This window comes from Rhyacophila brunnea, unplaced genomic scaffold, assembly GCF_057557595.1.
Source record: "Rhyacophila brunnea isolate RB1 unplaced genomic scaffold, BYU_Rbru_1.0 scaffold_5, whole genome shotgun sequence".
Taxonomy (NCBI): Eukaryota; Metazoa; Arthropoda; class Insecta; order Trichoptera; family Rhyacophilidae; genus Rhyacophila; species Rhyacophila brunnea.
The window spans coordinates 5,604,795-5,617,986 of NW_028233170.1; the positions used below are offsets into that span (position 1 = coordinate 5,604,795).

Consider the following 13,192-nt stretch of genomic DNA (forward strand, 5'->3'; position numbering starts at 1 on the left):
TAAAAGCAGTTGAGGCACGGTCTAAAAAGATCGTGGCTAGGCGATGCGCGGATTGCGGGTCGCGGGTGCAAATGACGCATGCCGAACGAAATAGAATTTGTCATATAAATCCAACATGCGTCCATTTAATGTTTGACGTATTCATACCTCGACGATCGCTCTCCGAATGCCAGCGAGTCCAAAATTTCGTCGCGCCTATAGTTGAAAATTATTTGCTGTTTCACTGATGTATCGTCTTAAGTAGGTAACAAAAACAATTAAGTATAATGGAGTCCTACCATGTGCATGTCAGTTCAATTAATACATTATACCAGTGGCGAAGGGTGGAGGTAGGCTGTTAAGATTCGCTATAAATAGTGCACACTAAACTTTTTTAGTCATATGTATTTGTTTTTATTGAACTAAGACTACAATTTACAGATGGTGTTAGTTAGTTTTTCAAAATCAATTAAACCCTGCCTAAACGAAACCATAATAGTTTTGGTGTAATTTGGGAAATACGACAAAATTATGCACACTCTTTCATTTATAGTTATTTGTTTTAGTTGGATTAAAAATACACATTACATATATTATTGGTTAATTTTTTTAATTCATTAAGCCCTGCCTAAATCAAACTATATTAAATAAAAAATATTATTCTATTTATAAAATATTCAAAGTTATGTATGATTTAATTACATAATTTTAGATATTTTATAGATATACATGTATTTTTGACTATTATCTATTATGGCTTGGTTTTTCAGGGTTTAATTGAATTTTAAAAACTAACCAACACTATCTGTAAATTGTAGTCTTATTTCAATGAAAACAAATATGTATGTCTGAAAAAGTTTAATGTGCACTGTTTATGGCGGATCTTAACAGCCTACCTCCACCATTCGCCACTGCATTATACCTACACCATCGACATATTATTATATAAAGATTTTCGACTAAATTAAAAAAACAAATTTCATCTGCTGCAATAAAAATACACTGACAATGTATTACTTATTTATTATCTTGTTAGAAAAAAATGCAAAAACGAACATATTGTGAATAATAACGTCACATAAACACATTATTATTAATTTAGAATACAATATAATATTGCACAAAACAAAAGCGGCATTATCATATCGGGTTAGGAGTAATAATTTCAGTTTTTGTTATGGAGGAATAATAATTAAACGTTTATTTTGGTTTTGCCCAAAACTGTTATCAGGAATTTGGTAGGTAGGTGCCCAACATATTATTGTCGGTCGTGTGTGGTGGTGAGATAAAGCTGTGCATACAAAAATGTTATGTTTGGTTAGATCAGAAGTCATCGCTGACCTTCAAAATATTAAACAAATAAAAAAACGTTCTATTTTTGAATCTTATTATGCATGTATGGAGCGAGTTAGTCAAAGCGTGTTCGTGAATGTGCATACAAATTTGCGGCCATTTTTGTTTTGATTTTTTTGACACCAACAAGTAGGTATGTTACCTACGTAGAAAGTAAATTACCTACATATTTCCTTAATTATTATAATACACCTTAAAATTAAAATATAAAAAAAAATGTAGGTACCTAGGTATATACTTACTTAATATATTGGTCCCTTATAAGAAAATGCGATAAATGGAAATACGTACGTACCTACCTTATTAGTGAAATTTATTATCGATGTTTAAATAGACATTATTATAAATTTAATTCTTGATGGAGAATGTGATAATGTCGTAAGACGAAACCGGTATAATATAAAATGTGGAAAAGTAGACTAAATATGTAAGTATAATGAATTAACCTAACATATAATTAGCTAATTTATATATATTTGTTTTTTGGGTCGAATGCCTATTCATTGGACAAATTAGATCATCCAGTGGCAGTGGCGCACCCAGGATTTAATATTGGGGGGGGCCCAAGGAGGAGATTGTAAATTAGTCCCATAGGCTCTTTTTCTTCATCACAGCCTAATTTCTCTTTTATCGGTCTTTTGTCTATTGCACTCGGTGTACCTACACCATGGTCTCCAGATCCTGAAACGGGCCTTCAAGCTAGGATATTTGGTGGGCCCCCTACCTATCGCTGAGGCTAAAGGCAGTGTGAAACACTTCATTAACGTTTTTCAAATTATGTTTTAGTTCAATTATTGGCGATTTTTATTACATCTACTTTAATAATGGAGCTGATTATCGACACATAATAATCAAACAATATATTGCACAATTATATAATTGAAAATGTTCATGGTCATGACGGATAATAGCGCCGCAGGCGACTTTTTTTACTATTAAAGCTAATTTATGATGTGTGTTTATCTTACTTATCTGGTCAACCCGTCACGCCGGGCCCCCTACAGCCCGGGCCCCTAGGCTAGAGCCCTGTCAGCCCTCCCCAGCCATGACCTACACCACTCCGGAATTCGGGTGGACACCGAGAATTTTTTGACAGTTCCATTAGGGATTGGGTTTCTAAAAAAACCTGACATTAGTGTTTCGAAATTTTTGTGTTACAAATTAAAATCTAAGAAATTCTTCTAAAAAGGGTGCTGGAGAATTAAAAATCATTTTTTTGCCGTGTTTTTATTTGTCTAAGCCCAAAGGTGTAGTTTATTGGATTACAATTTCAATGTTTAAAATCATTCTGATAATTTTCATGTTTGGGGGTTGCCAAGGCCCCTTGCCCCCCCTCCTGGGTGCGCCACTGTCCAGTGGCACCTAGGTACCTACCCAAGAAGTACCGACGGAATGGCCACAAAATCCTTTTAAAAGCCACCGGATTGACGAATTATTGACTCCGCGCGAATAAGAAAATGGACCAACTTTCATACCCAACAAATTTATTCACAGATTATCAACTCAGAGATGAATGCCGTCACGTTATTATATTTTAGTCTTATTGCCAATTCAGAATAGGTACATTGTTTGCGTATCACGTGATTGAAACAATATGCTAATATATTGTACCGTCTACGTACCTAGGTACCTAGTATCAGAGTACTTTAATGGCATAATAATTTAACGAGTTCATTTTTCTACGCAAAATGTGGTGAATATTTGAGCACATAGGTATTTTTTGTATAAAATTTAGTGCTCAGGTGGGTTTATGATAGTAATATTACTGTTTAGTTTTATTATAGGTATAATTGAATAGAAACGTAAAATACACAACTTAATAATAAAATTCTTAATAGACTAATTACCTATTAGTCTTCACAAACATAATAATAATGTAGATAATACCTACATACTATTACAATATATTACTCGTTTGTTGTATTAAAAAAATCTGTCTATCAATCGATGAGACCTTGGACAATATCGCCGCATTGAGATAACAACAAAAACATTGTCAATTTTCATTATCACAATTGTCATAATGTAGGTATTGTTTTATCAATTCATTACAATAAAAAGTACGTGTTCTCACAATAATATCGGACAAATAATGATATGTGCTAATTAGTATTAGTTTAGTTATTGTTATTATATTGTTTGGCCGATGGTTATGAAAGTTTTAGATTTGGATGGTGTTAATTTATTAAGATAAATGTCAGTCCTGCCAATTTAAAAAGCGATGGCGGGATTTCAATCAGGCACACGGATATGTTTTTCTAGACGTCTTACATAGTGTCCAATTATATCACTTTATTAATTTAATATTTTGTTATTCGGTCCGCCGCGTCTGCTGGCGAATTTAATTTATACAATTAAAATTGGCAAACTCGCACGGAACGTTACGTACCGCTGCATTTCATATTAACCATTATGATTTTTCCTGCAGCCAGACACGAAAACGATTTACGGACTTCCCGCCTTGTTTATTTACTCATTCACCGCCACACCTCGGCAACAATTAATTAATTCAGTAATTATGGCGGAGTAGGAAGTAAACAAAGATTCGAGTGCGTATTTTGACAACGCTTTCCTTCGCCATGTGAGCGCCTGCCTCGCCCGCGGCAAATGATCGAGGCTGACAAAAGTGAGGTTATGTTGGATTTACCAATATAAATAATGGAAATTTACCTTGTTTCGGAGGTGTGTCGGTCCAATAACACAAATAAACCACACTGACAGCCTTTCGAGTACACAATAAGGGTATTTTAGCGGCAAACTGGGCTTGCATCACAGAAACAACAAAATAAAACAGAAAACATTGAAAGCGGACAAGAAGCGACACGGAATATAGCAAGCAAGGCAGCAGCTGACTGCGTGTAACAAGATCGCATACGCTTCAACCGACGTCACACTTTTCGAAAAAAATACAATTAAATTTTCCGAATTATCTTTTTTGTTTTGCATTTATTCAAAAGGCGACTGCTAGTTTTTATAATTCTATAATATTCTTATAAAAAGCTATGTCATCTGATCGATCTAATACTATATAATTATTTATCAGTCGTCTTTACTAAATATTTTTTTTAATATTTACATTACCGATAATAATTAGCGCCATATTATTTATGTGGATTTTCCAAGCTTTTAATAATTATTGTAGCTGTACGCTAATTAGAATCATATATGAAACAAATTAGATTCTGATTGGACTTTGAATTGAAATAAAATTTTCTCTCATTACAGAATTAAAGGATTAATAGATTTATTTGTTATTTGTTAATGTTATTTTTAATATGTTTTGCATTAATTTGCTCACTAAATAAGACAAATTACAATTTCATTTCAAGATTAATTATAATAAGAAATATTTAAGTAGGTAAGTACCTAATAAGAAAGTATTAATAAATATAATACGAACACTCTTTTTGTATTGAAAAAAATCGATATAATTATTATATTATTACAGGAGTTATGTTGTTATAAGCGGCTCATGCCACTTATAACAACCCTTTCTTCCTCTCTCATGTTCTCATTCACTGTGGACCTGTTAATTACTGGTTAATTACCACATATACATTGGACGCTAAAGACGCGCCCAGCGCGTAACCATTAGGTGGCCATTCGATATAATTAGCATGCTTTTTAAATTTGGTAATTAAAAGTAATTGTCTAGTCAGCAGGCAATGTTTAATAATAGTTGCGTTGGACGCACGTAATGATGTAGGTCATTGAATTTAGATATTTTATTATCCACTTTAAATTATTGTATACCAACTTAAACAAAATTGTACTCGCTTAATAAAATACCAAAATATATTTTAATAACATACGAAAATCCATAGCGCACATGATTTTGACAGCCGTTGTTCGGCGAGTGGAGTGGTCGGTATTTTCCTCGCTTGTCAATTGTGATAACGGCCGATGCAACGCACGTTGTAGGTGAGTGTCGTGAAAAAGTGTGGGCGCGCGCCGCACTCTGCCATCCAGCGGGCACATTTCGAATTATCGATTCTCCAGTGAATGTAGCCACAATGCCGTGGAATCTAATTGGTTTACGGTCGGTCCTTTACGACTTTCAATTTTTAGAGCAAATCAAGCTGTGTTTCACGAGGAAAACTTCACGACAAACTTTTCACGAGGGTGGTGAATTTAACATATTTTTGTATTAAATAATATACGTAAGTACATACGTAATTAAAAATACATTATAAAGAGATTAGCGAAGTAGGTAATATGTTGTTTGACAATAATATTATTAGTACATATCTGTCGCTTTTCTTGTACATTACCCAAATTCTGAAAGAAAAATAATGAAATGAAATTCAGTACGTAACGAAATCAATGTGTTTACTATTATAAAATAAATAGCGCCTGTACATGTCCATGGATTTATTGGTAGCAATGGAGCGAACCTATTTTATACCCCGTTTACACGTGCATAGATTTACTGTGCGTAGTAAGAAAATGTATGAGGAAACAATAATGTATTAACCTGCAGTTGGCAAGATTGCGTGCATGAATCAAACAAGTTTGGAAAGATCTGAATTTTAACTCGTAGGTAAGATCTGCGCCTGCGCAGTAGAACGATAATGGCGAACCTGCCGGTAAAAAAACGAACTACTCATTTTGATGTTAACCTATTTTCAATACGTCCTGTCAAATAGTACCAAAAATGACAACATCGCGCCTCGCTTACTCTTGAAGAATGAGATTGGAGAGACAGTCAGCACTTTTACGTGTAAACAGTTATTGTCACTATATTTTAAAATAAACACTATTGCCGACAGTAATACCATGCACGTGTACAGGCGCTATTAACTTACGTGACTATAACTGTTACACGTAAAAATGCTGACTGTCTCTCCAATCTCAGTCTTCAAGAGTAAGCGAGACGCGATGTTGTAATTTTATAGTACTATTTGACAGGTAGTGAATATTGGTTAACCTCAAAATGAATGTATTTCGTTTTTTTGCCGGCAGATTCGCCACTATCGTTCTACTGCGCAGGCGCAGATCGAAAAAAATCCCTATTTTCGCATGAAAATTCAGAAGCTTCCAAACGTTTTATTCATGCATGCAAACTTGCAACTGCAGGATAGTACCTACTTGTTTACCCATACACTTTCTTGTTATGGCCGCGATAATACTTACTGTCAACAGTAAATCCATGCACGTGTAAACGGCGTATTATGTTTCAAAATGTAGAACTCTATAGAGAATATCGACCTGTATTATCCGCATTACATATTATTATGAGCGTGTTACTTTTACCAAAACACAAATAGTTACCGATCGTTAGGTAGTTTTTGATTAGATAATGTTGCTAATGATAATTTATTATTTTTATAATATTATCTTACATTCAATAAGTTGTTTCCAATAAATATACATATTGATTTTATCACATCAGTATATTTCACTGTATAATTTAAATAAACATATATATTATTTTTTCTGTGACTAAACATTTTAGCAATGACATTATTAACGGACGACGCACTCAATACAGTAGCTAGCAAGTAAATTCGCGCATTCGCATGTATAGGTAGACGTCACGCAATTTCCATTATGCGATATCACGCATCGGGAATTTATAGCAATATGACTTTTATTGTAATGGCGTTAGAGCAGTGTTTCTAATGTCAATGTTCATTTGAGCGATTCCGTTCGAACCGAACCATTCGGCAGACCCAACAAAAAGCATCAGAAATTTATAGCAATATCACCTTTATTGTAATGGCGTTAGAACAGATTATGCCATTCGGCAGACCCGACAATAAAGTGAGTGTCATTTTTTTTCCAGATGATTCGTCCATATTAATGTCATTGCATTTTAGTGGTTCATAATTTGTCATAATAAAATGATTTCTTTACTGGTATCTTCGTTTGTCATCGCTATTTATTATTCAAATTTATTTTAAATAAGGTATGCTGGTATTAAGATAAGCTCCAGATAATCGCCCTAGTAGAATGGTGTCAGATTCTTGTGGAAGTAAGAGTTGGTATCGTTACTTTCAAATGGCACTAAGTAGCATTGTTCAAAAATTATTTCGTCGCAGACGCAATGCCATAAGAATCTGCCCTTCATCAACCTAACTAGGTACTCTTCTAAACTACAAGGTGGTATTTAAATATAAAACATGTACCTACTACCTGCCTGTTTGAAAATATTAAACAAATGTTTTAAAATGTGCGTTTGTTGAACAAATTTTTATTATTATACTAAGTTATTTATTATTAATAAGTTCCCTCAAACAAATTATAAAAAACAGATTTTCTAATATAAAATGTGTACCGACATATAGCTAAAACGCATTTAATCAATGCAATGCTAACCTTTTTCGAAATGTAACTGAATGTATAGACTATAGAGCACATATCAGATTAATAAGTACGTAGAATTCCGATAGGCTATACCCCAATAAACTACATTTTGACGCAGGGCTTTGAATGTGTGAGTGTCCTACGAAAATGATCCACGCAGACGACGTGCAATAGTGTGTGTTGCAACATTCAAATACATCAATATTGCATGAGCGTTAATGCATTATCCGAGAGCAGTCTTGACATGCGTTTAAGTTTATACCATATTCTTCCACATTCGAGAGCGGTTGCCTGTTTCTCCACACCCGTGAGGTATTTCAATTCCCATTAGGTATTTCTGAGTTCTCTAGTATAGAGCTGTGTGACGTTAATCCTATGAGTTAGGTTAGGTTAGATAATAGGCTAGTAATAAAACGAACTATCTCGAGTTGAAACCCATGATAAGTAGATGTTGTATAGGCTATAGGGCTACGTTATGTTCAATTGGTGAAATAGTCATGAGATATTGCAATAGTCGTAAATCGTCAATCAGATGTCGAAATAAAACGACATCAGATATACTCTATCGATTGCGGCATCCGCGATGCGTTTCGTATATTAGCCGACTAATTGCAATGCGCTTAGCTCTAATCACATACTTAGAATTGCGATCTCGCGGTGTACATATACGATGGCCAAATATATTATGCTATGTTAGTATATACAGCAGGGTTGAAATACGCGTAACAAACATTATAGTTTATAATACAGTATGTAAAGTAATGTTTACTGAAGAGCGACCAAACATATTTGTCAGAAATTCTAATTTCTTTGAGTTTTGTATCTGATTTTGACGTCTCTGAGTCGTATTTGCAATATTGGTGAGTGCATACAAAAAGGTTGATATAATATACTTAATGAAATTGCCAATGATTTTGAAAAATCCTTCTTCTATATAGAGATGGTGCATACTTGAATATAATTGAAGCTGGTCTCCTGAATAAGTTGGCTACAAATGACTTCGCATTTCAGGTTCATTAGAAGACACTTTCAAACTTCTACTTTGACATTCCACTGTAGTTTTAGAATCAATAAATTAGCTAATTACATACACGAATATACGTGCACATAACCAATCATGCTGAGCAATGAATAGTGCAGGGAAGGCGAACCTTTTTACGTACGCGTGCCAAAATTTCCCAAAAAATATTTTTCGACTGTCTGACGTGCCAAACAGTTTTTCATGGCGAAGTTTTCTAAAAAAAAGTTTTATAGAATTATTCTATTAAAAATAAATACAGCTGAGTTCTTGACATTCTTATCTTTCACTGTATCTCTAACCGAATGCATCTTTTATTCTTTGAATATTTTTTTCCTTGTTTTTAAAATTCTGAAAGAGATCGTGGAAGCATTTAAACCACTCTTCTTTCATATTACATTCTCCATCACTGAACGCTCTTCCATTTTTAGAGATTATGTTTGAGGCAAAATAACAAACAGTTATTATATTTGAATGGCTGGCGATAATTAATTTCATAAGTTTTGTTGATTGAGTTTTATCATTTTTAATTGCCCGATCCTAAGGACCGACCTGTGCAATTTTATATTTACATTAAACGTAATGATTATTCTTGAAATTATTTGCCTGCTTTGATGGTATGGTATGGTAAACATAATATGAAAAATCGAAGAAAATACGCATGGCTGTGTCATCATTGTTTTTTTTAATATGTATTATACGTAAGTACTTAATTATATATTTATTTGTAAAACTTTTTTATAAAAAAACATTTTTTCAATGTATCTACTATCCGAAACAAAATAGTAATTTATTTTCTCTTGAAAATGGAACATTCGCGTGCCATGCAAAATCATCTCGCGTGCCACCAGTGGCACGCGTGACATAGGTTCGCCACCCCTGGAATAGTGTATATTATTATGTAATTCAATTTGACTTCAATTTATCATTTCGTGCATCTCATATATTATTACTCTGGAAAAACAAATATTTGAATATATTATAATTTAGATATAAATACAAGAAAGAAATGTCTTCATCAATTTTATGTAGGCAACCTACCCAAAGTGCACTTATTCCCGCCTGGTAAGATTTAGTCAGAAAATAAAATACAGTAAGTATGCAAAACACGATGAAAGTTCAGAAAGCAAAATTATATGACAGGCAATAATATCGTCGCGAATTTTAGATGTTTTAAATTGCGTTGCTTTTTATAAAAATACGTCATCAAAATGGTGTAAAATTTCATAATAATAGTGTTGGAGTAATAAATGAGCGGCCTACCTTTTTCAGCGGTGACCTCCGGAATAATCTGAAAAAATAAAGAAGAAAAACTTAATAACGTCGGTGACATTAAAACTTAATGGCTGAAATATGGGAAATGCCACGATTAAAATGTGACAAAGGAACGCATGCCGTAGATGTTTATGAGCTTTTTAATAGAATGAACATAGGGAAAATAAGGGCAAGTTGTTAACGTTGGCATGGCGGCTCTAGTGTTGTCCGTCAATGGGCTCGCGCGAACCGATTGTTGATATATTGTCGAACAAGAACTTTTAACCCTCAATGAGATTGAGCTACTTTACAAGCTGCTTGTTGGCGAATTTAAAAGCGGGCAAGTCAGCTAGTGTGATTGTGATGATGCCACACAAACCTTTCCACTCGCCCAGAAGCCAACAAGCTGGCGAGTTGAAACCGTCATTTTGGCACTATTTTGACGGGACGTATTGAGTAGTTCGTTTTTTTACCGGGAGGTCGCTACTATCGCTCTACTGCGCAGACGTAGTAGGCCCACACGCCAGCGTGTAGCGTGTAAAGTTGACCGGCTTTCAACTTTTCTCGGTATATTGTTTATAATCTGCTTGTTAGCTTATTCGATGATGACACTGGGCGAGTTTACCAGCAGATTATAAATTCGCCAACAAGCAGCTTGTAAAGTAGCTCAATGTAATTGAGGCTTTAGTTAATCGTTAATCGTACTTCCGTTTCAAATGAGGAACGCCCATAAATTTATGTTTTAATTTTACGCCTTCGTGGTGTACGGATATATCAATTTACGTAATTTGATGATTTTTATAATAAATATATATATATTACATAAAACGATAATGGGTGATATTAAAATTACTATTAGTAAGGTTTTGGCTTATTGCGAAGAAGAAAAGGAGTCGCATCTCGCAAGAGACCCGATACATTATTTAAACACGCGTTGCAGTCATGACAGGTACGTCACTGAGACATATTCCATATACGACTATAGCAACTTCCGGTTATCGACGAGATTTTGGTGTCGGACAGTCGTATTCACCAGTGTAAGTTGTCAGCTGAGTAAGGGCGCCACATGCTAATATTTGACACTTTTGATGTAGAATCGTGTTATGATTGAATTGAATTAATAATGACGTGTAATGTCTAAAAGAATACATTTACATAAAACATTCAATTTGTTCTTAATTATTGATATATATATTTCTCGTTAAAACAATTTTATTTATACAATTCTTCAATTCTATACAAAACTTCACTCCGTGGTCTTATTAAGATCAGATATGGTTAAAAAAATTGTGTAATATGGAAGGAAGTGGAAGAAAATATTGATTAATATTTGTGTATTAAAAAAATGTAAAAATATCATTAAATTAATCATGAAATTAATGCGTCGAACCGAATAGGTTGATGGATATTTAGAGCGCACCACTGTCGAAGAGGGTGGGGGTGAAAAAGCGAGTCTTAGTCGAGTTCCGGATGATATTTATGCTTACTAATAACACGCGCCTACAGCCTTTACATTTCCCCCTCCTCCGTCCGCAGAAGCCTTCCTCATCTTCCCCTGTCGCGCCAAGTGTGTAAGTATTACTGAGGAGCTACTTTACAAGTTGTATTTTGAAAAGGAGTTCTGAACAAGTTTGTTTGATTATACAATCTGTCATGGATGACCTTCATTTGCATAAATCCTCAGCTTGTATTTGCACACCCAAGAAACCTTACGAAAATTAAATTTTGGCTTGGGTTTCATATCTTGATTACTAATTACACTGGGGAATAATATGATACCTACATATTAACAGAGCCTGTTCTGATTTGTATTGAGACAAAACAGACTGAATGAGACAAAGATAATAAGTGACACAACAGGTGCGATGTAAACACTGTTGGCGATATTGATCATATGTAATATACACATATTCTCCGCCTACATCTTGAGCAGGATTCCAATAATGCATTAGTTCGGGATCCCGAACTATTTTCGATTCCTATGAATCCCGGGATTTTAAACATAATCCCGAAACTTTCGGGATTGAGTTTTTTTTCAATTTTTATGGAAAATAAAATAAAAACGATAATATAACAAAAAAAAATTGTTTAATAACATACAAATACATTAGAAATAAACTGAGTTTTAATGAAGTTTGATTTATTACCCATGTGTTGCCAATTCATTTTATTTTTTCACATAAATTAATAAAAATGAGAAAGGTTGGAAAAACCAATGCTTCGCACTTTTAACAAAGTGATTCCATGTTTTTTAATGCATTTGTCATTTTTTATTTTAATTGAACTTGTATTTGTTATCTTTTCATAAATAAATAAAACTGTTTTACTTTTATATAAATTAATAAAAATGAGAAAGATTGGAAAAACCAATTCTTTGCACTTATAACAAAGTGATTCCACCATGTTTTTTAAGGCATTTGTCATTTATTTTATTTTATTTTAATTGAACTTGTTATCTTTTCATAAATAAATAAAACTGTTTTACTTTCACATTATTATTTATATATATTACAATATTATTTACTCCATTAAACCTATGTAGGTATTTCCAAGATTGAACGTACACAATATTAACAATAAATGTCTTAAATAGTATACATTATACTAAATTTATTTTTGACCGATTTTATCAACATTATTTTTTGTATATATAGAAATGTTATATTAACTATTAAAAAAAATGCCAATCCGGGGATCGTCAAATCGTAATCCTGAAATCCCGGGATCAAGATTTTAGCTCGGGATTGGATTCACTAATCTTGAGTATGAGAAGAAGTGCGTACCTTAGGTACATGTATACGGTAAGTACCACTATAAAACAAAATAATATAAGATCGGGTGAATTAATAAATGTATTCACAAAAGATTATACTTATTGATTGTCCCTCAGTAAACAATAATAAATTATAGTAGATTATTGGGGCTGTGGGTACAATATCCGGGTGCAAAGAACGTTTTGGGGTTATTTCTTTATTTGAGGATGTATGAATACTTTCCTTAGCTTTATAAGACTGACTTTCTATTAGGTATGATTACAAACCAGAAGTGATCTTATTTATTTAGTTATACAAAAAAAATCTTCCACAATTTTCCAAGATGGCGGCTTTAGCACAATTTGTACGAATGATGATTTTTTGTACATTGTTACTGGGCACCGACATTATACATAACATGCATAGTCTCAGGTAAATCCCTAATATGACAGAAGAAGTTTCTGCCAATATAACCGTTTTAAATTTAGCGGATACTTAACCCTAGCTTTTGTGTACCTAAATAGGCAAC

General features: G+C 33.5%; 1 long non-coding RNA gene across 1 annotated transcript in view; it reads right to left on the reverse strand.

Annotated features, from left to right (window-relative positions):
* Nucleotides 1-4,192, reverse strand: part of LOC147065947 (uncharacterized) — a 252,184-nt gene extending 247,992 nt beyond the window's left edge. Inside the window, exon 1 of the long non-coding RNA XR_015071654.1 lies at nt 4,003-4,192. This is a non-coding gene — a long non-coding RNA (uncharacterized LOC147065947). The remainder of the gene's footprint in view (nt 1-4,002) is intronic.
* Nucleotides 4,193-13,192: the final 9,000 nt, after the last annotated feature.